We start from the raw sequence: 20,566 nt of genomic DNA on the forward strand, positions 1-20,566 counted from the left end.
GGGGGGGGGGACAGTGGCAGACTACAGAATCTTGTTACTCGGCTTTACAAAAGGCCAGCAGACCTTGCTCCTAGCAGCTGTGCTAAGCCGAGCCCACTTTTTGCCATGGTAACAATGATCATGACAAAATGCTGAATGTAATGGCTTTCTTGATTTTCTTGTGTAATTGTGCGTAGCATCCGAGCTTTACTTTACGGGGATGGAGGAGGAAAGTGCAAAATGTTTTAGAAATCAATGCTGCTTCAGCGTTTCCTGTGCTTTATTCGGCCATTATTCAAATTAGCAGTAATGTGGCAAATTGAATTTTAGATTTTTAGCAATTTTATGATGAGTTTGAAATTGTAAAGAAAGCATCATTTTTGATAGTATAGGGAAAGCAATGAGAAGAAAATCAAATTGTGTAAGTTTAAGTTACTAGAGGATTTTTTAAAATGATAAGCTCAATCGTTATGCATTGTGACTCATTGCCTCTCTGTGGTACTGGCGACGTCTTTTGTGAGCATCAATAAAAAATGTAATCCCAAACTGTAGAGTTTATTTAAAACAGTCAAGTGTATTTAAAAACTCAACAGTATGCCTTTATTTAAAACAACCCAGCTATTTATTGAGTGCCTACTATGTGCTTGCTCATCCACTTTGTGGTGCCTACTCAATAATCCAGTCACCTGCAGATTATTGAACATGGGTGGAGGGGCTGGGACTTAACACAGTTTTCATTGGGCTGGATTTGAAAGTATTTTGTTGCATATTCCTTTTTTTCTTTTCTAAGATCTTTTGCTTAGGAGACTATTGATTTTCAGTCCCTGAGCACATTGTTTGAATATGTACCGACTACATTGGCATAATTCCGTTGAGGCATGTCTCATGAGAAGAGCAAGTGAGCTTTGGTTTAAAGGGTGTAGATCATTGAAAAGTGACACAAATTGGTTACATGCTTGGCTGCTAGCCACCAGGTTGGAAGTGTGAGTTGGCCCAGAAATGCATTCAAAGAGAGTCCTGGTTATCTGCCTTCCAAAACTCAGCCATTGAAAACCTGACGCTGCACAGCCCCCCTCCCACCAACAGATCACCAGCAGCCAGAATCGGGTCCGTGGCAGCTCTATGGAAACTGGTGATCATTCAGGGAGGATATACTCTACCGAGAAGATGGTACCCGATGTCTGAAGAGAGATCACGAAATGCAGGTTTCCCAAACTGTGAGCCGCTCAGAGAGGCATTTACCTCCACTTGGTTCTGATAATGATAGTATCTTCCCAGTGTTTGGGCATTTTGATAAAGAGAAATCAGCACTCCACCCGAAGGCAGAATTGCAAGGAGGCTATTGGTTGAGATATGGACTAATTCAAATTGATAACCCTACATAAAGATACACAACAATAAACATTATCTAATTGACACACGGTTTCAGATTAAAGCCTTTGGATTTTACCATAAACCTCGGGTCATCCAACCTTTGTGAAATGATGTAGAAACACATTTCCCCCATCAACAAAGCCCTTAACTGGTAGCCTAACGTTTCCTAGAAAAACTTTCTTTTGCATGAGTAAGTGATCTTACTCAGTCTTTCAACAGTTTAACACTGTTGATAATGAAATATACTTTCTCATTATTAAAACATTTCCTTTTCTTAGCAACTTACTTAATGTCTCTGAGCTTCTCTCATCTCCCTAGTAAAATGGGGTGAATAGTATCTTCCTCAGTATGTTGTATCAGTTACATGATACAAGGCATCACATTCCTCTGGGGTTGGTCCCACTCTGCCAGCCATGTACTCAGTCTCCTTTGCTGACTCACCTTCCTGTCCTCAGACACTAAGGCGGAGGGCCTCAGGGCCCACTGCTCCTCCCCCTTTTCCTATCTACACTCAATGTCACGAATGACCCCCTTGGGGATCTCATTGGGTCCTATGGCCTTAAATACCATCTCTACGCTGATGTCTTATTGATTTTACCTCCAGTCTTCATATTTCCCCTGAATTCAAATTTGTCTAGTCACCTATCCACTAAGTATCTCCCCTTTGATATCTAAGCAGTACCTCACACCTTGCATGTGCAAAACTGAGCTCTCAATTTCTCTTCTCAGCCTTGTTCATCCTTTTTTTCCTCCTACAGTTCAATTAATGGTGCAATAATTTGTCCAGATGCTCAAGTGAAAAACCTCCATCAGCCTACATGCGGTCCGTCAGCAAGTCCTGTCAGCTTTGTCACCAGCGTCAAATCATGCCAGTTATTACCCTCTTGCCTCAACGGCTACCATTGTTTCTCAGACGGTTGCTGTCGTGTCCAAACTGGTCTTACTGTGTCAATTCTACGGTTAGTTTTCATGCCCAGCCAGAGTGACTCTTGGAAAACAGAAATCAGGATGTGGCCTTTTCTGCTCAAGACTCTTCAAGCTCTCTACCATCTTGGAAATAAAACCCAGAGGCTTTCTACTCCTGTAAGGAGTAATAGTCTCAGAAACCTCCAAGGGGTGATTCAACCCTGGCCTGTTGGGTCATGATGAGTCGACTGGCATTGACTCCATGGGAGTGAGCCTGACTTTCTTGGTTGACCATGACACGTGGGACCTGCCTCTCTTCCACCCGAGTTCTCTTCACACCTCAGGTTCTATCTCTCTCCTAGCCTTCTCTGGCTTTCTTGACCTTGTTCTTTTTCTTCCTATCAGCCCTTAAAATAAGTGCGGTGAGGAGTCTGTGAGGGGTACAGGGAACATTACCACCTGATAGCACACTCCTTACCGTATCCGAGGCCCTCCTCCTGTCCCTGGGACCTTGAAATCCTTATCAAATGGGTCTGAGAGTACTTCGAGGCATGTGGGACCTGTCGGGGCAGACACAGCAGACTCCTAGAAAACTTGGGGCTCGAAGACCAATCCCTTCGACCGAGGCTACAGGCCACTATCTAAGAGAATATGTAGATACGAGAGAGCTTCAAACATTTAAGGAAACAGTGGGATGAGAAGACACTGAAATTCTCCAATCAACTTTTTGAAGCCTTTCCAAAGCTGTTTCCCAAACTGGTATAAGAAGGGAAGGGAGGGGAGAACTGAAGCGACTATATGGCCCTTGCTCATATTAAGTACCACCGAAGAGATTAAGAGCTGAGTTTCAGCTGCTGGATTTTTGAGACTTTGGCTCCAGTGAGTCTACGCTCTTAGAGGCCATGCTAAGCTAATACCTTCTGCCACAATAATTGATTGGACTCTAACTCTTACCTCTAAGTATCCTTTAAAGATCCGTTATTTACTCAATGGCCTAGCAATTGCTTTCTCTGGTCTCTGATAATGTGAGAGGTAAGGCATTTCGAATTGGGCTGCAATGCAGTTCACGTTAAGGAAGGTACTTTGCAGAGGATGGACAAAGTCCTTCCTTTACTAAGATACTTCCAGGAAGCCTACAATTAACCAAATCATAGATTCCCAGTTATTTCAGTCTTGTTAACAACAAGGCTGATCACATCTGTCTTGAGTTGGAGTATCTGCCTCAGCAATAGAAGCTCTCTTGCAAACCTTCAATTACAGCAGCTTCGCAAGGCACTGCTGCCTTAAACTAACAAGTAGTCATCAGCACCAACAGGAGAAAGATTGACTAATAATTAGCAAATGTATTAGAGAGGGCTTCTATAAAGGTAAAATATAATTATTTGCTTTTCCATCTCTTATAGTAGAGATGGTTGCAAGATATTGATGTTCTGTTTTTGCCGACCAATACTTAACACCCATTATTAGCTGCTAGTGCATAATATTTAATAAAGACAAGAGAAGTGTCTTCTGTGTGCATAGCACTTTTATAATAATGATTTCACCTAGTGGATAAGTGCCAGGTACCCACCCCCCACCCCACCCCACCCCACACATTTTGTATGTAAGAAAGACTTTCCCATCCAGGAATTTATATGTTCTGCCATTATTCATTGTTTTTCAATGATGGTTTTAGATAAAAACCAAATAAGGAGCAGAAATGTTATCTTAGGCCTTTGGAGTTTATGTTTTTCAATAAAGAGATGCTTATTGAGGAACTGGAATGAATTAAAAGAACATCAAAGTATTGAAGGGAAAGAAAATAGATCTATAAGGAAACATCAATGAGTTGTGGTTTTTCTGCCTAGAAAGATATTTATCTGATTACTGTATTTAAGCAAATACCAGATTTTTATGTGATGGGTATTGATCATTTGCCCAACTCCAGGAAACCAAAGAATTGTTCAAAGGATGACTCTTGACCTTTCTTGCAGACCAACTCTGATACAGATAATCTGAGTCACGCATGATTCAAAATTGTTATCCTAGACTGACAAGCAAATGATTGGGAGCCATCCTAAGAATAGAAAAATGACCATTCAGATTCTCCAAAGAAGGAAGGAAAAAAGAGAGAAAGAGATTCAACTAATACCCAGTGAGGCGAGGGGAACTCAAAACCAGTTAGGAGTCAGGAACCCAAGAATGCAGAGACGAGTTCTACTGTAACAATGATCAGGTTGAATCTGCTGCTAAAATGGCTTGGAAACTCAGGTCATGGTTCTCTAAGTTCACTGTGTATTAGAAATACAGGCAGTCAGTCCCCAGGTTACAAATGTCAGACTTACCAGCCACTCCTCCTTGTCCTCTAATGTGGCTTGAAGTGGTTCGATCTTGACCAGTTGACCAAAACAGGAAAAGACCCAGTTGTTTTTAATGTGTATAAAAAAGCAGATCCATCACAGCTAGATTAGAAACAATGGGGAGCCGAAACCCTGCATTGGGAGACTCAGAGAAGGTGTAGTGATCCTTCTCCGGAGCCTGGTGAGTGAGAATGGATTGTTGAAGGACCGTGCAGAGCCAGACACATTCACAGCTGCTCAGTCAGCCCCTTCTTTGACCAGTGCAGTGCTGTTCACTGGTGTAGAGCACTACTTTTATATTAATGTTTCTTCTTTCTGTTTGTTTGTTTGTTTGGCTGCTTTTAATTTTGTTGTTGTTGTTGTTGTTTCATTTTGAAATTACTTCTGTCTTTCAGAAAATCTAGAATGTAGCCCCTATCATTTTGTCCCAATTTTAAAACTTTATGTGATGTTAATCTACATCCAGCATGTAAATCTCTCATCTTACTCAGCTCTGATTGGCCAGCTAACCAACCCTAGGATCCCTAGTCCATCTGCTTCCAAACAGTCTTGAAGGGAGCAATAATTGCTTTAATCCAGGAATACTGGTTCTGGTCAGCAAACATTGACAAGCACTTTGTTATTCCATAGGAATTCAGCCTTTGGCTTTGATTTGTTAAGAGACCACAATGACTGTGACAGTAAACTGCAGAGGTGGCACCTGAATCCAGGTCTCCTTCTGAATGCCACACCTGTCACCTTTCTACTTCACCACATGGTCTCATGTCAGTCATACTGGTCAGTCTGTTATAAAAGACTACTTAGAAAATTAGTTTTGTGCCGAGATTAAGCCCCAAACCTCACGCATATATGATGTTGACACATCTACCTTTGTATGGTTCAGAATAGGCTAGGCAAGAAGCTGTTGCTCTTCCCAAGAGCCATTATTTTGTCTTCAAAATACCTGTCCATGGTTGGGATTATTATAAAGCCCTGCCACCTAAAATAGAATATCCTCCTGAACTGTTGGACGTGAAATCGGCAGAATGTGGGCATTTCTGTGTGTATTACCTAGTAACTCATTTTGACTGCCTTGTGCAAAGGACAGCTGAATTCATAGGCTATGTGGACTGCAGAATGAGCTTTAAGGAATATAGGTTATTTGTTATATTTGTCTTACTAAACAGGGTTCTTATTTTGTTCTGCGTTCTAGTTTGTGGGTACGTAGGCGCTGTGAAGAGTACGCTTATTTTAATAAATAAGAATGTTAGTTACATCGCTTTATTGATGTTTAATTGACATATAATAAACTGTGCCTATGAGAAGTCTTCAATAAATTCTGAGAAAAATTCCATTCTCTTAATCTCAATTTTCAGTGAACTTGTTGAAACTGGTATGTATCTAAGGGCTGTATATTTTACATCTTAAATCACATATTTCACATGTACTTAAGATGTGTATATTAAGAACACTATATTTAATAAGTATAGACATGTATGGGTCTGTAAAAACCACCAACATGGTGAAGATAATGAGTGTTCTTATCACATACAAAAGGCTTCTTGTGTCCCTTAAAATCTGTCCTTTCTTCCCTTGCAACTCTCCCCTCAACCAGCCATTGGAAACCACTAATCTTTCTGTTACAATAGGTCAGCTTGCATTTCTAGTATTTTACTTAGATAGAACAACGTGTATGTGTGTTGGTTTTTGTATTTTACTCCCAAGATTCATCTATACTGTTGCATCTATCAGTAGTTCATTCATTTTTATTGCTGAGGAGCGCATAATCATTTGTATATCACTATTTGTTTATCCATTCATCTCTTGCTGGACATTCAGGTCAGTTCTAGTTTCAGCTATGCTATGAATACCATGGACAAATTTTTATAGTTTCATTTCTCGTGGATAAATATCTAGGAATGAAATGATTGAGTAATTTGGTAAGTGTGTGTATATCTTTATACAAAACAATTATGCATTTTCCAAAGTGGTATCATTTTACAATACGAGCAGCACTTTATGATACTTCTAGTTATTCCCTTTCTTTCCTATCATTGGGATATGCCTCTGTGGGTTTCAGAGACTATAAATCTTTGGGGGACTTGAAGGCCTCATCTTTCTCTCATGGAGGGGTTGTTGGTCTCAAACTGTGGACCTGGTGGTTAGCAGCCCAATGCATAACCACTACACCACCAGGGCTCCACACACCAACATTTCTAGGTAAAATGGCTTTGGGTTTTTCAGTCTTTCAATCAGGAATGACAGGATGTTTAGGCAGGTGAGTCAGATGTAGGCACATAACCAACTCAATATTAAAACAGTATTTTATAGACACACTTCGGAGTATGTCAAGTTCTTCAGCCTTAAGTGAGAGGGGAGGGGAGGTTGACCCAATGAAAGCATATCGAGATGCAGGGCAAAGGAGGGACTAGCGAAACAAGAGAAAGCTTTATATCAAGAAGTACATATCTCTTAAAAAGAAGCATCCTCGCCCAGTGTAAGTCAAATCCGTAAGCCCAATAGTAGGCCATAGGTCCCTCTTCAGACCGGCGTGGACACATGCATGACCCAGAGGAAGATTTGAGGCTAGAGGTGCAGAGGTGAGTAGATCCAAGGTCCATGGACACGTGGCTGGGCTCCAGCAGCTTCAGGGTCAGTGGCAGAGAGAGGAGGAGGTCCCTCTCCTTCAGAGAAGGCCACGCCGCCAAAGAAGCACCGTCAGGCTGTGAGCTGATTGACAGGTTAGACTCCACCCCTACCTCCATCCTCAAGTTGACATAAAAGGATCTAACGACCGCAGTTTCTTTCTTAAAATTATGTTATTGGGGGCTCATACAATTCTTGTCACAATCCATTCATGCATCAAGCACATATGTACATTTGTTGCCCTCATCATTCTCAAAACATTTGCCTTCTACTTTAGCCCTTAATATCGGCTGCTCATTTTCCCCCTCCCTCCCCACACCCCTCTCCCTCATGAACCCTTCATAATTCATAAATTATTATTGTTTTGTCATAAGCTACACTGTCCGATGTCTCCCCCCACCCTCTTCTCTGCTGTCCATCCCCCAGGGAGGAGGCTATATGTAGATTCTTGTAATCGGATCCCCTTTCTACCCCACATTCCCTCCACCTTCCAGGCATCGCCAATCTCACCCCTGGTCCTGAAGGAGTCATCTGTCCTGGATTCCCTGTGTTTCCAGTTGCTATCTGTACCAAAGTACATCCTCTGGTCTAGCCAGATTTGTAAGGTAGAATTGGGATCATGATAGTGGGGGGGGGGAGGAAGCATTTAAGAACTAGAGGAAAGTTATATGTTTCATCTTTGCTACCCTGCACCCTGACTGGCTCATCTACTCCCCACAACCCTTCAGTAAGGGGGTGTCCAGTTGCCTACCAATGGGCTTTGAGTTTATTTTCAACCCAAACCAAAGTCTGCTGCCGTCCAGTCAATCCCAACTCAAAGACCCTCTAGAACAGGAGCCAGTTTCTTACGGTAACAGGAACAGAGAGATAGACTCATCTTTGAACAGCCGTGACTTCTTATTAATGATCGTAAAGTCAACATTAAATCAGAATATGAAACTAGGAGCCTATCGTCGTTATCAACTCTGAGACACTAGTGCACTCCATATTATGAAGGTCGTAAAATTGAAGTCTTTTGGTTGTGTGATAATAGACCAGGTGTGTAAAATAATACCAAACTTACCACTAGCCCAAAATATTTAATCCGCCCCAATTGCCATTGGTTGTCTTAATGTTGTATTATTATCATTATATATTGTCAATGTGATGAGCTCCGATAAACTGGCCCATCAGTAATAAGATTGTTGCACAATGGAATCTAGTAGCTATTTTTCAGTTTTTCTGTGTAGTCAGTATTGCAGAGAACACAAAGGTGAGAAACCCTAACCTTACCTGCAAGGAATTTAACTTAAGTTAATCTAGTTAGGGAAATAAAGCATTTGCATAGATTACAATAGTAGTGAACATTAATTGAGTACCTACTATTTTCAAGGCACTGGTTTAAGCAATTTTAATTAGTATCTTCTTTAATCCACATAGCTACACTAAGAGGTAGGTCCTAGTATTTTATTCCCATCTTTATGAGAAAATTGGAGCACAGCGAGATGAAATACTCGGGTGAAAATCACAGAGTTACAGAGGACAGAAGAGTAGAAAACCAGGGGAGTTTTTTCAGTGGAAGAATGGCATGATCAGGACTTTTAGATGGCTCTTCCAGTAGCAACGTTTAGGGCAGAAACAAGAAGTTGGAGATAGGAACACTACTGCAATTGCACTCATTCATATTGAAATCATCTAATAATTCACATAATGTTAACGATGGACGTGGAAAGGTACAGTACAGATTTACAGAGACAGCCTTTGCAGAATTTGCCAAGTAGCACAATGTTTTGTTGTGGTATATGGAACAGAGCTTTATAATGTTATATAACTGAGTTTATAATGTTATCATCGTGATGCAGTCAAAACATTTGAAGAAAGGAAAGAATCTAGGTTTCCGGCACTTGAGTTGGAATGTACAAGGTGGTCCAAAGGCCACTGGGTTCAGGTGATGGATCGTCTGCAGCAAAAACAGACGATCTCACAGAGAGAGCAGAGCAATGCCTACTCTACAGACAGAGGGAAGACAACCATCCTATGACATCTGCAATAGTGCTTACAGAACTGATTAACATTAATTAGTACAAGATTATTTCTGGTTTGTCTGATGCCCAGTCTCCATCTCTTGAGCACTTATAAAGTAATTTTGCTCTAATTTCATTGAATCTGATTATTTGGACTGTTGCTAGTTAACCTCCTATCAGTTCCTCCCATGAGTTATATGGCTTTGGGAAGTCGTTCCAAACTGTGTTTTTAACAATCACACTTGAAAGAAACCGTGAGAGTTGCATTTGTCAAACAGCCAGGAAAACCACTCATGCACACCCCATGTCCAAAGCTCCTTTGGCAGCCCAAACAGAAAGCCCTGAAAGGTCATTCTTCCTCCTGTGGTGCGATGGTTTGCTGGTGTATTTTGACACAGCAGTAAAATGCTGAAAGGGTCTGACCTTCCTGCGATACTGAGGGACTCAGGGCCAGGCAGAATACCTAGCACACATTGCGTTTGTCTTGTGCCTTCCTCCTCTTTCACAGGTAAACACGCTCCTCCAAGCACGAAAGGCTGCCATCAATACAGAAATATTTAAAGATAGAACTAGACTTAAATGATTGCTTTATTAGTCCTGGAACCTTTTTTGTTTGTTTTTTTGGTGTGTTTTTTTCCACTCACCATCAAGCCCAAGCCATTACTTGAAACTATTCATGCTTTTACTTAGAAGAAATAAAATTAGTTGGTTTTTTGGTTTTGTTTTTCCAGAAAGACAAATGAGGCTTGAGATTATTGATGTCTAAAAGAGAAAAACTAAACAAATGGGAGGGTGTGTATGGTATAATATGTTTTATAGTCTTTATCTTTGTGGTAGAAACCAATATATTGGAGATCAAATGTTTAAGGATTACCTCTGAAGTGCAAGGTTAATGTATAATGTTAATGTATAAGGTGAATCGTCAGTGGCTTTGGAAGTACTTGCCTTGTAGGCTTATCATGTGTTAAGTCTGAGAGTTTGAAGAGTTAGGTGGAGGCCAGCGAGCTGTCAAGAGAATTTTCTGTCATGTATAAATACGATGTTCTTTGTTAGATTCATATACTGGCTAAGTGCTGCTTTGACTAGTTACTCTTATGATTTCTAAATTCACAGTGCTTTGTGGATGGGATGGAAACACTTGTTATTAATGAATTTCTAAAATATAAAAGTATAAGCAAAATTCTAAGGAAACAACTGCTTTTACTCAGGAGCACTTATTCAGAAAGATGTACTTGCCAAATCCACCACTCATCGATATACAAAGACCATAATAGTATTCCCTAATCATTTACATTGTACTGTACAAAGTGTGGAAGGAAAATGTGTATTTGCCACAATATTGGAAAACAAATATATTCCAATATTTCAGTTGTATTGTTTCCAAATGTGTTAACTTTGTCTACTAAATGAAATTTAAATAATTTTGTCCAAGAAGTATTTTACAAATGGACAAAAATTTTAAAGTACTGAGTTTGAGGTTTGGTTTGGTTTTTAACTTCACCTGTTTTGCATAATTAACTTCGTAATAGCACACGGTGTATCCGATATGTTTGTTTGAGTTACGTCTCGCGTCTCGCTTCTGCTTTCTCCACGCTTTCAAATGTTGTCATGTCACTGGAAACCAGTGCCCTGGACCGACAGAGCACTTTCGGCTCCTGTCTACATTCCTGCAAGGCTTCAGCTCCAGTTTCCCGGTGTTCCTCATTCAGGCTAGACCTCTAAGTTTATGTGCTATGAGAACTGACAGCCCCGATCCTGCTCCGCCTGCCCAAGGCCTAGCCACACTGGTTCCCCTATGCTGAAGAGTGGCCACCCCCACAGACCTTACCGCAGAAGTGTATGTAACTTCTAATTGACATTTATATCTGACATTGTGGCTGTACTTCTCATTGTCGAATCTTTATCTACATAGAAATAGTTGAAACCCTCTTTTCATTTAACTATTACATGAATTAATTTTACTTTACAATGACAGATTTTCCTGCTGAAATGCAAGTGGCCAAATTCAGCTCATCCCCCGCCCCCCCAACCATTCTCCAACACCAACTAACATCAAGCCCCACCCAGCACCTACATGGGCACTTGCACTCTTCTCACTAATTGCTTGAATACACAGCACATCCACTCGAAATGACAGGGAAAGGGTTGAGCGCTGACTGCGTCATCCACGATAGCCCAGCCCAGTTGCAGACATCTTTTTCTCCTGTCGGAAGCACGCAGTCTTTTTAACCAAATGACTTAATGTCTGTACACTTCCTTGTCCTGTATTCACCCCTCGGTACACAGGCATACATTAACTCAATTGCTCCTCCTAAGATAGCATCCTACATACACATCTTTTCCTGAGAAAGCATACCACAAAGTCTTACTGTTAATGCCAGGCCCTTGGCTTTCTCTTCTATATTCTGTGTAGTCTCCTTTATCATGGCAAGGAAAAGAAAATTCTATCAATTACTTTAAAAAGCAATAATTCAAAATAGTTGATCATAAATGTCAGGAAGCAAAGACCCAGCTGAAGCATTTTGTCACTACTCATGCTGTTTTCCTTCTAATTAGTTAATTTACATTTTACAAATTAAGGGCAAAATTCAGACAGAAGATAACATCATAGCTTTAACTGACCTATATTTGTATCTGCCAAATTTAAGTTAATTAGAAATGGAGATGCTGTTTGTTTTCTCTGTCAGAAAATCTCATCTCTTTTTTGCATTTTTTTAAGTAGGCACACTCCCCCCTCCCCCCACCAGCATTTATCATCTAAATAATAGTCTTGCCAAGATGGCAGCCTCATAATAAACTCTTTTCAGTGGAGTGATGGGTAATGAAGCTTGCTTGTGAAGGCAGCGAAAAATGTTGTCTGGCCAAATGCATGAATATGATGGCTAGGAATCAGTGGACTTTCTCAGTCATCAATCTCTTTAGTAGCCTCTTATATATCAGAATATTTTGATAGATGATCTAATAATTGAGTTATCTATCTTTCTAACCATCAGAGTTGCATAAAAACTATTCTCACATGCTACTGAATATTAAATATATTAGGCACCCAGTAAATTTTTTTTCACAAAAGGGCCAAGAGGTGAAAGATTTTTGTTATCCAACAAATATGTCTTAATAGTTTGAGTGTTAAGCCCTCTGGAAAAATCCATCCCTAATTCCATCTGTGAGAAGCAGGTGTGTACCTAAAAACAAACAAACAACAACAACAAAAAAAAACCCAGAGGGTCTGCCTACCTATTAAAAGTAGGGCATGTAGTAGTTAATACCGTTCATGAAAATCGGCCCTTGGTTCCTGTACAGCTGCAACTCAGTACTGGAAAATGGATGCTCCTGCCAGATTCTCCGTACAAAAACAACCACAATTGTGGGTGCGAAGAGTGACCATGGGCGTTTGAGGGAACCACCACTTTGAGAGGACAATGATCCCATCAGAAGGAAAACTTGCGTATCATTTGTGCACCCAGCATTTCATCTGGCAACACAAAGTATCCAAGTTGTGTTTGTTCCTTTGTTCCCTTATCATGCAGAAATAGTTCTTTTCTCCACTAAGCTTTATATTGGTGTGTGGTTTTTTTTAGTCATAGTCCACTCTTTTTAGAAGCTTACCAACCAGTGTGCACTGAGAAGATAGCAAGGAACATTGGCAGCAAACAGGTCGATTACAAGAATGCGGATCTCCAGCCCCACCATCGGAATACCTGCAAGGTGACCTGACTGGGAGGCCTTCACAGTAACAAACATCACAATAGCCCTGCCTGGGAAAAGCAGGCATTTGTTTGCAGCTCTGAAGGGTTACCAATCCTGTGCATCTTGAAAGGCACTCAGACGAACAGGGCCTTGTAAATTGGATTTCTATTAGCCAGTCCTGATGATAGCTCTTCATCAGTGGAATGGGAGGAAATGCTATATATAAACAGCTAACTTTAAAACTGTTCACCAATTGGAACGAAGGCAAAGACACAATGTAGAAACAAATATTGTAAAAAATGTCTTAGACCTCCCACTCTTTCATGTTCCTCAGGTTGATTCCAGATCACAGTTACGTTGTTTTTGCAAGTTTTAGGTAATAGACTTTCTTTCCATTTTGTAGACTGAAAATAATAACTGAAAAAGTAATACCAGTTGTGGCCATCTCTCTATCCTTACCACTGAAGGACTGCTTCTCCCCTATGGTTCCACCTGGTTTTGAGTTCCAAAAGTTTTGATTCTAAAATGTGAGGTTGGGAGGAAGCGCCTGATATTTATTTTATTACAAATACAATAGCTGGACATTTTAAACTCTAAATTTCCATTCAAAATTCCACATGGAAAATCATTTGCAATGACCATATTGGGGAGGCTTTAGGGGGGGACAGCCTTTTCTTAATCAAAGTAGCAAACATCTGTGTTCTTTCTAGTCTGTCTTTTGATTAGCATGGCCTCATCCATCACTGGTCTTTGATATGAACACCAAGAAGTCATGTCCTTTTGTTTTAAATGATAAATATGCCTTTGTCATGAATACTCATAGGCAACTCAGGATTTACATCTGAATTGTCAAAGTGTAACTGCCCAGCTTCCATGAGGAGCGACATTATTAGTGAAATAAAGAAGTTTTTAATTTGTCATGGATTGGCTTTAGATGTTGACTGTGTGGGTTGTGATGCTGGAAAAAGTTGTCCTTCCCCCACTATTTTTCCAAGATTTGTCATTTAGCAACAAGAGGCAATCTGCCACAGGAGGCTCTCTTGTGAACATTTGTACTTTATGCCTGTAGCACATCTCTTCAGATTTTATTATTTAGCCTTGATGGCTGCATAGTTCTTATCACAACTAATCCTATTTGAAGTAGCAGGCTTCTGGTGGTCAAAGAACCAGTGTCAAGATTTGTTCTGTCTGGCTCTTATTGCTAATGACAGGATTTCTTTAAACTTCAGCTTTCGTTTAGGGCCTGCATCCATTCTATTTTCTAAATAAGTTCCTTTGTTATCTTTGTCCTCCCAAACCATTAGCTACTCAAGTGTATTTATGTAGGTGCTATTTATATAATACATTGACCTATACATGATAAGTACCTGCATGCTTTTGTGTTAATCATCAAAGCCCCTGGACAGCGGGGTTCAATTATATTTGACACTTGCTGCAAGTAAATTAGGCCCATTAGAAATGAACAATATTCTGAAGTCTTGTTTATCTCATCTGAAGTGGTGACTTTATTTAGTGGTGTTTGCCTTATTTATTTCTAGGCACTCATTTATTGTGGGCATATAATCTGATTAAAGTTTCATCTTGTGATAAATGTTTAAAAACATAAAACATAAAACGTAGAAAAAAATCGGCCCTAGGTAGTTCATTTTACCTTTCTGTGTCTTATGAGATTTGGTGATTTAACAATGAGCAACTTCAACAGAGATTACCTTTTACACTTCTTATCTTAATGATTGCACACATTTTTTCCCCAGTAGCTGGGTTATTAGAAACTTTCAGTTTCTTCCTTTTTTTTTTTTCAACTGATTTGATTGAGTGGTTGGTTGGTTGAATTTCCCCAATCTTTCATTTAGAACGTTTGGAATCTACAGCAACATGACGCTATGAACTTCCCTTTGGTTCAACTGCTCTGCGTAAAAAACGCAACAAAGAGACTTCCTCATTAGACTAGCTCCACTGAAGTATGCTTTACTCCAGGTCATAATCCCTTGTCTATAAATGTATGAATCTTGGATAGGATTTTGTTTGTTTGATATCATCAAAAGTGAAGTTTAGCAAACATTAAAACAAAAAAGCACTTGATGGCCAGAAGAAGCAGCCAACAACAAAACACCATTGTACTTGATTTGAAGTCAACCCTTATCATCCAGAGGTTTCTTGTCTATTATTCTTTCATTTAATATTTCTTCAGTCACCTGGCTTATAGAAAATGAAGGCTGCTGATGTGTGTTTCTCAATGGAAACAAGCTCTTAGCAACGCACAATAGATCCCAACCCCTTACATTGATTGAGATTTTTGTACTGTAATCTAAATGTCTGAGATTTTGAGACCCGAAGGCTCTCACCCAACTTGAAGACAATGGTGCCATGAGCTTCTGTCCAGAGTTAATCAGCTGCGGAATTTGTAAACTGCACATGTGTCAAAGTTGAAAATGGTAGCACTCTAATAGACGCTTGAAAAGGTTAGATCTGATAAAAGCCATCAGCAGTTAAAGAAAGTGATTTATGGGAATGTAATGACACAAAATGCCTCATTTATCACTCATATATAGATAGGTTAGGGTTCCTGTGTCATACTTCTAAAACTTGACCACTTCAGATTGTCAAAATAGGCACTTAATTGCCCTTCATCCTTTTCATTTTGAATTTATTTCATTTGAATTTGGTAATTTTATCTGTGATTACTTTACTGTTGTGCGCTTCATATGGTTCCATTTTAAGTCGCTCATATTTTGGATTTTCAAAAACTGTACACTACTGATCTTTTTGAAGTTTTATTAGCTAAAGCTGTTTCAAAGAAAGACTGAGCCAGCCTTATATCTTAATTTACATTTTTATTTGGCAGAAAAAGCATAAAGACACATTAAATTTTCATTTAGTACTTATAATTTTCATCAGATTTTAGAAGCCTAAAGCTTTTCTATACAACAGTTTCCTAGATTATGAGCAAGTTTTGTTCCTAAGTCTGTCTTTAAGTGTAGTTTGTATTTAAGTCAGAGCACTCAAGTAGGGTTTGTATCTGACATCAGTTGGTCAAATGTTTGTCTTGTATAGTGTACCTTTCTATACCAAATTAACAAATGTTAAAGGTAAAGGGAAACCTCCAAATACACTAAAACATCTTTAGTATTTAATTCAAACATAATAATGTTTTTATAAACCATTTTATATACTTTGGATTTTTAATTATACTAGGTGTTGTGAATTCACTTCATAACTATCAGTTATACATAATTTTGATTTTATAATCCAGGAATGGACTGTACATCTTCATCTTAGAAGGGTAATTGGATAGTTCTTAAAATATAGAGCATCTATCTACTGCTTTAATAACTTAATTTTGAAGTTTCACACAAATTAAATTGAATGAGAACCTGCTGGCCTAAGTGATCCACTAAAAAGGGAGAGAGAGAAAATGAATAAAGATGAAAATGAAGCATCGCAGTCAACTTTGTTTTTAATTCCCTGGTGATTTTTTTTTTTAAATCATTTTTTTATTTTTTATTAGAAAATGCTTAAAAATTTTTTTAAATGCTTAATTACAGTTCCCTTCATTTAAAAAAAGGTATTTATAAACTTTCAATTGCACAATGTTTATATGCTTATTTTTATGATCATTAGTTCATGCATCCATATCTTAACATTAGAAATGTTTTAATAGTTTACAAACCAGAGCAATGTACTGAAATCCACTTTTGGGAGGATGATTACAGTTTTAGGGTCGCTAATCTGAAGATAAGGATTGCATGTAAGGGCTTTTAGAAATCACTCAGCTCATTGACTCAGCAGGCATGCCTGAGGATGCCAGCGCTATACCCCTCTCTAGCCAAAAACATAAACTTGAGAAGTTTGGCAGATTGTACTGTTGTCCGCCCATTATTACCCTTTCTCTAAAAGTGACACTCCAGGGTCAATTTTAAAAGATGTCAGAGCAGTTTCTTCAACAAGACCAAGACACGAAATAAGCTGAGGAGGGAACAACCTTCCTGGGAAAGAGAATTTAGAGACAACACAACAATTGACCTTGTTTGCACTTTGATTGAAGTAAACAGACCACAGAAAAAGAGGCTTTCTGAGACAATTATTGAAAGTTAAATGTGGATTAGGTATTAGATAATACCAAGGAGGTTTTGCTCATTGTGTTAGGTGGGACAATTATCTTTGTGCTCCATGTAAGAAAATGGCCATTTCAAAATAGATGCATAATGAAATATGTACAGGGGAAGTCCCTACGTGCCTGACATCTAAAGATCCGTGGTTCTCAAGTTTCCTAAGGCCGCAGCCCTTTCATAGAGTTCCTCAGGTTGTGGGGACCCCCCAAGCATCAAATTATTTTTGTTGCTACTTCGTAACTGTAATTTTGCTACTGTTATGAATCATAATGTAAAGATCTGATATGCAGGATTTATTTTCATTGTTACAAATTGAACAGAACTAAAGCATAGTGATTAATCACAAAAACTAATTATGTATTGTGAAATATTTATTTCTATTTATTTAGGTATTTCTAATTACAAATAAATGAAATTTTGTCTGGAAGCATGGTGTAACAATCTTAATATAATATGTGTTCATATGTATTTTCCAATGGTCTTAGGCGACCCTTGTGAAAGGGTCATTCGACCCCAAAGGGCGACCCACAGGTTGAGAACCGCTGTTTTAGACACTTCTGCAACTTACATGCATAGGTTGAGAGAGCAAGAGGCAGATAGGTTTTAAAAGGGAGGAGCGAAATCTGTGAGAACGATTTGGGAGTAGGGGAAAATTCCCTATTAGTTTTTAACTACTAAGTCTGGAAGGAAGATTCATACATGAATCTTCCCTCAAAGCATGATTTTTATTCATATAAAATTATATCTATGAATATAAAATTATATAGTTTTTATGAATATACAATTATAACTTCTCCAAATGTGCAGTACTTTGTTGCCGCTCATCTAAATATTAAAATCATAAGGTATAATCTAAATACTTTTTTAATTGTTAAGCTTACGCAAAAAAAAAAAAAGCATACACTCGATTAGCATTAAGTCCAATGGAAATATTCTAACCCAGTGACAAAACCTGGTGTATTGTAGTTTACAAAAACAGCCTGGGAAAGTCTGAGCATTTCCCCAGAAGATGACAGATACCAATTAGCCTCTCTCTTTGTGTTCTGAAAGGTGTGTACCCTTACACGGCAGCGTGGTACTCTTTGTTTTAAAAGATAGTAAATGTGCGCTTTTTAGCCTTCACACTAATTTGAAAGCTTTTATGAATCTTATATTTCCCACTTTGTTTTTTATCTTAAAGACGTGCTTTCAGATCGCAAATATATCTTCCCAATGAAAGCGATGTTAAGCTAAAAGTATATCTTTCTAGATGCATCCATGTTTAAAAGAAAATATTTATACATTCACATTGAACTTTAATTCTCACAGATTTAAGTGTATCCATGTTTGCTTGGCTGCCTTAAACCATGTATACATTGTTTTTATATTTAAACTAAAACAAACAAAAAACTCTTCAAATATACGTTAATTCAGAGGACATGTGTCCTTAATATGAATTTATCATTTATTCAATTTCTATGGTAGGCTAGTTAACCAAATGTATTATCGTTTCCTATCAGATCATTTACATATATTAAGGCAACAACAATGCCATTTCAATTTAACCTTTCAGAGATTAATCATTTTATTTGAAGGTGTTTTGTTATTTTTTCAGATTCATGATTAAGAAAAATTCACATTGTGTGTGTTTATACAATCATAGGAGTCAAAATTGTCTCAATCTATGAATCTCAATAGTTTGTTCTTGTAACAACTATCGAGAAATGTATTAAAATGCCTAATTACAGGGCAAGAAAAAGAGAAAGCACTGTCTTTTAGCATATGATCTTTCAATTGTTCAGCAAAGGATAAAGAAAGCATTCAAGCGTGGTTTCAAAAACTGTCAGCGAGAAGAAAATGCGAGGTACTTGGTGGAGCCTTAAAGACCTTTCTGGAAAATAGATTTAATTAAAAAGTGAAATAGATTTTCATCTCAAAGAAATCTTTAAAATGTTGTAAAATTTCACAATATTCATATATTAGTGCGGGTACTGTCTTCTTAATCCAGGTGAGGTAAAAAGTCATGCATAAAGCTATTATATTTGATGTAGACAAGAGTGGATCTTATAAATATTTTCTTTCGGGTTTGATTTAAGAGTGACATCGATGATACATTGAAGTATATTGTGATTTTTTAAGTTTTCTGTTTCTGAATCATATAGCTAATTAGATCTTATCAAAGTAATGGCATTTTCAGGAGTCATCCTTGCTCCTTCAGAAAAATAAATCTTTTCACTCAAATTAAGGAAAATTGATTTATGCATTGTTGGGACTAACAGCATAGATGATAGATAGATAGATAGATAGATAGATAGATAGATAGATAGATAGATAGATAGATAGATAGATAGATAGATATAGATAGATAGGTAGAATTGTACCTCTTGGAGCAACACAATTACACGTTAGTCAGATATCAGAATTTCAGAGACATTTTGGTTTTTCCCTATTTACTTTAATGTTAAAACTAAAAGCTAAATGGCTAACTTATTAGTCACAAAGCCTCATTAACACCATGTTTCCCAGTTGCATTAAATGAGAGAACATTAACAAGACTGTAAAAGTAGCCATTAAAAAAAAAAAGTAGCCGTTTATAAATAACTCCGGCCGGTGCTTTTAGGGTTTACATCTTAGCTTCAGCCTGATCTACTTTTGTCAGAGTTTTGGGGAGCCTGGTTGACCTAACAATTACACAGACATTAGTATGACCAGCAACTTCCAAGCAGAAAATGTATTCATTTTGAAGGGTCTTCATTTTAAGACCCTTCACAGACAAATCAATCTAAGAAGATAGATGTTTTGAAGTGACTACTCTGTCATTGGAAGACTGTTTCCAGACCAGGAGTGCTCTCCTTCAACTCAAAAAACCTCAAACTCAAACCCCCTGCCATCTAGTCATCGCCAACCACGGCCACCCGAACTAGTCAATGGCCAATGTATTCACTGGTCACTAGTCTGAAAATTAAAGATTAATTTGGCAGTGTGTTTAAAGACTTCATTAATATCCCCAGTGCTTAGACTTCTGTGTACAATGATACACCTGAACAATAATCCAGGGACTTGATTCCAGTGTAGCTCACTGCAGAGAGGTAGCCAGGAGTCAGGTCTGTTCTGTGTTCCCATGAGCTTGAGATTCTCAGTTTAAATTCTTCTGCAAAAGAGGCTACCAGCTATTTTGTTCTTAAATAGTTATGTGGTAGATTAAGTAATGCTTGAAGATTTGCTGCATCTTGATGGTAGGAAAAAATAATGCCTCTGTGTGATAATGAGTATATGATTTGCATGTGTTTTGTATAATTCACACTATACATATGCATTCATCATGTTATTCTTTGCAATATGATGAATCATGTCAGTTTATTGCATATGTCTGCATGTACCTCACCTCTTAATTAAAGCATTAATCACCAAAATTACCAAAGATAACATGGTTTAACTGTACTTTTAAAATTTAACATTGATCTTTGCATAGTAATACACATATTATTTCTAATTGGTAGACTCAACTAAGACATTTTAAGTAAAGATTTCCATGTTATGAGTCTAGCATATCAATTATTTT

At 38.3% G+C, this 20,566-nt stretch overlaps 1 protein-coding gene across 3 annotated transcripts in view; it reads left to right on the plus strand.

Moving 5' to 3' along the window:
- CDIN1 (CDAN1 interacting nuclease 1) overlaps window positions 1-20,566 on the plus strand; it is a 250,638-nt gene that overhangs the window by 142,753 nt on the left and 87,319 nt on the right. The window lies entirely within an intron of this gene.

Source organism: Echinops telfairi, unplaced genomic scaffold (assembly GCF_000313985.2).
Source record: "Echinops telfairi isolate 266 unplaced genomic scaffold, ASM31398v2 ScPeMD7_18;HRSCAF=68, whole genome shotgun sequence".
Classification (NCBI taxonomy): domain Eukaryota; kingdom Metazoa; phylum Chordata; class Mammalia; order Afrosoricida; family Tenrecidae; genus Echinops; species Echinops telfairi.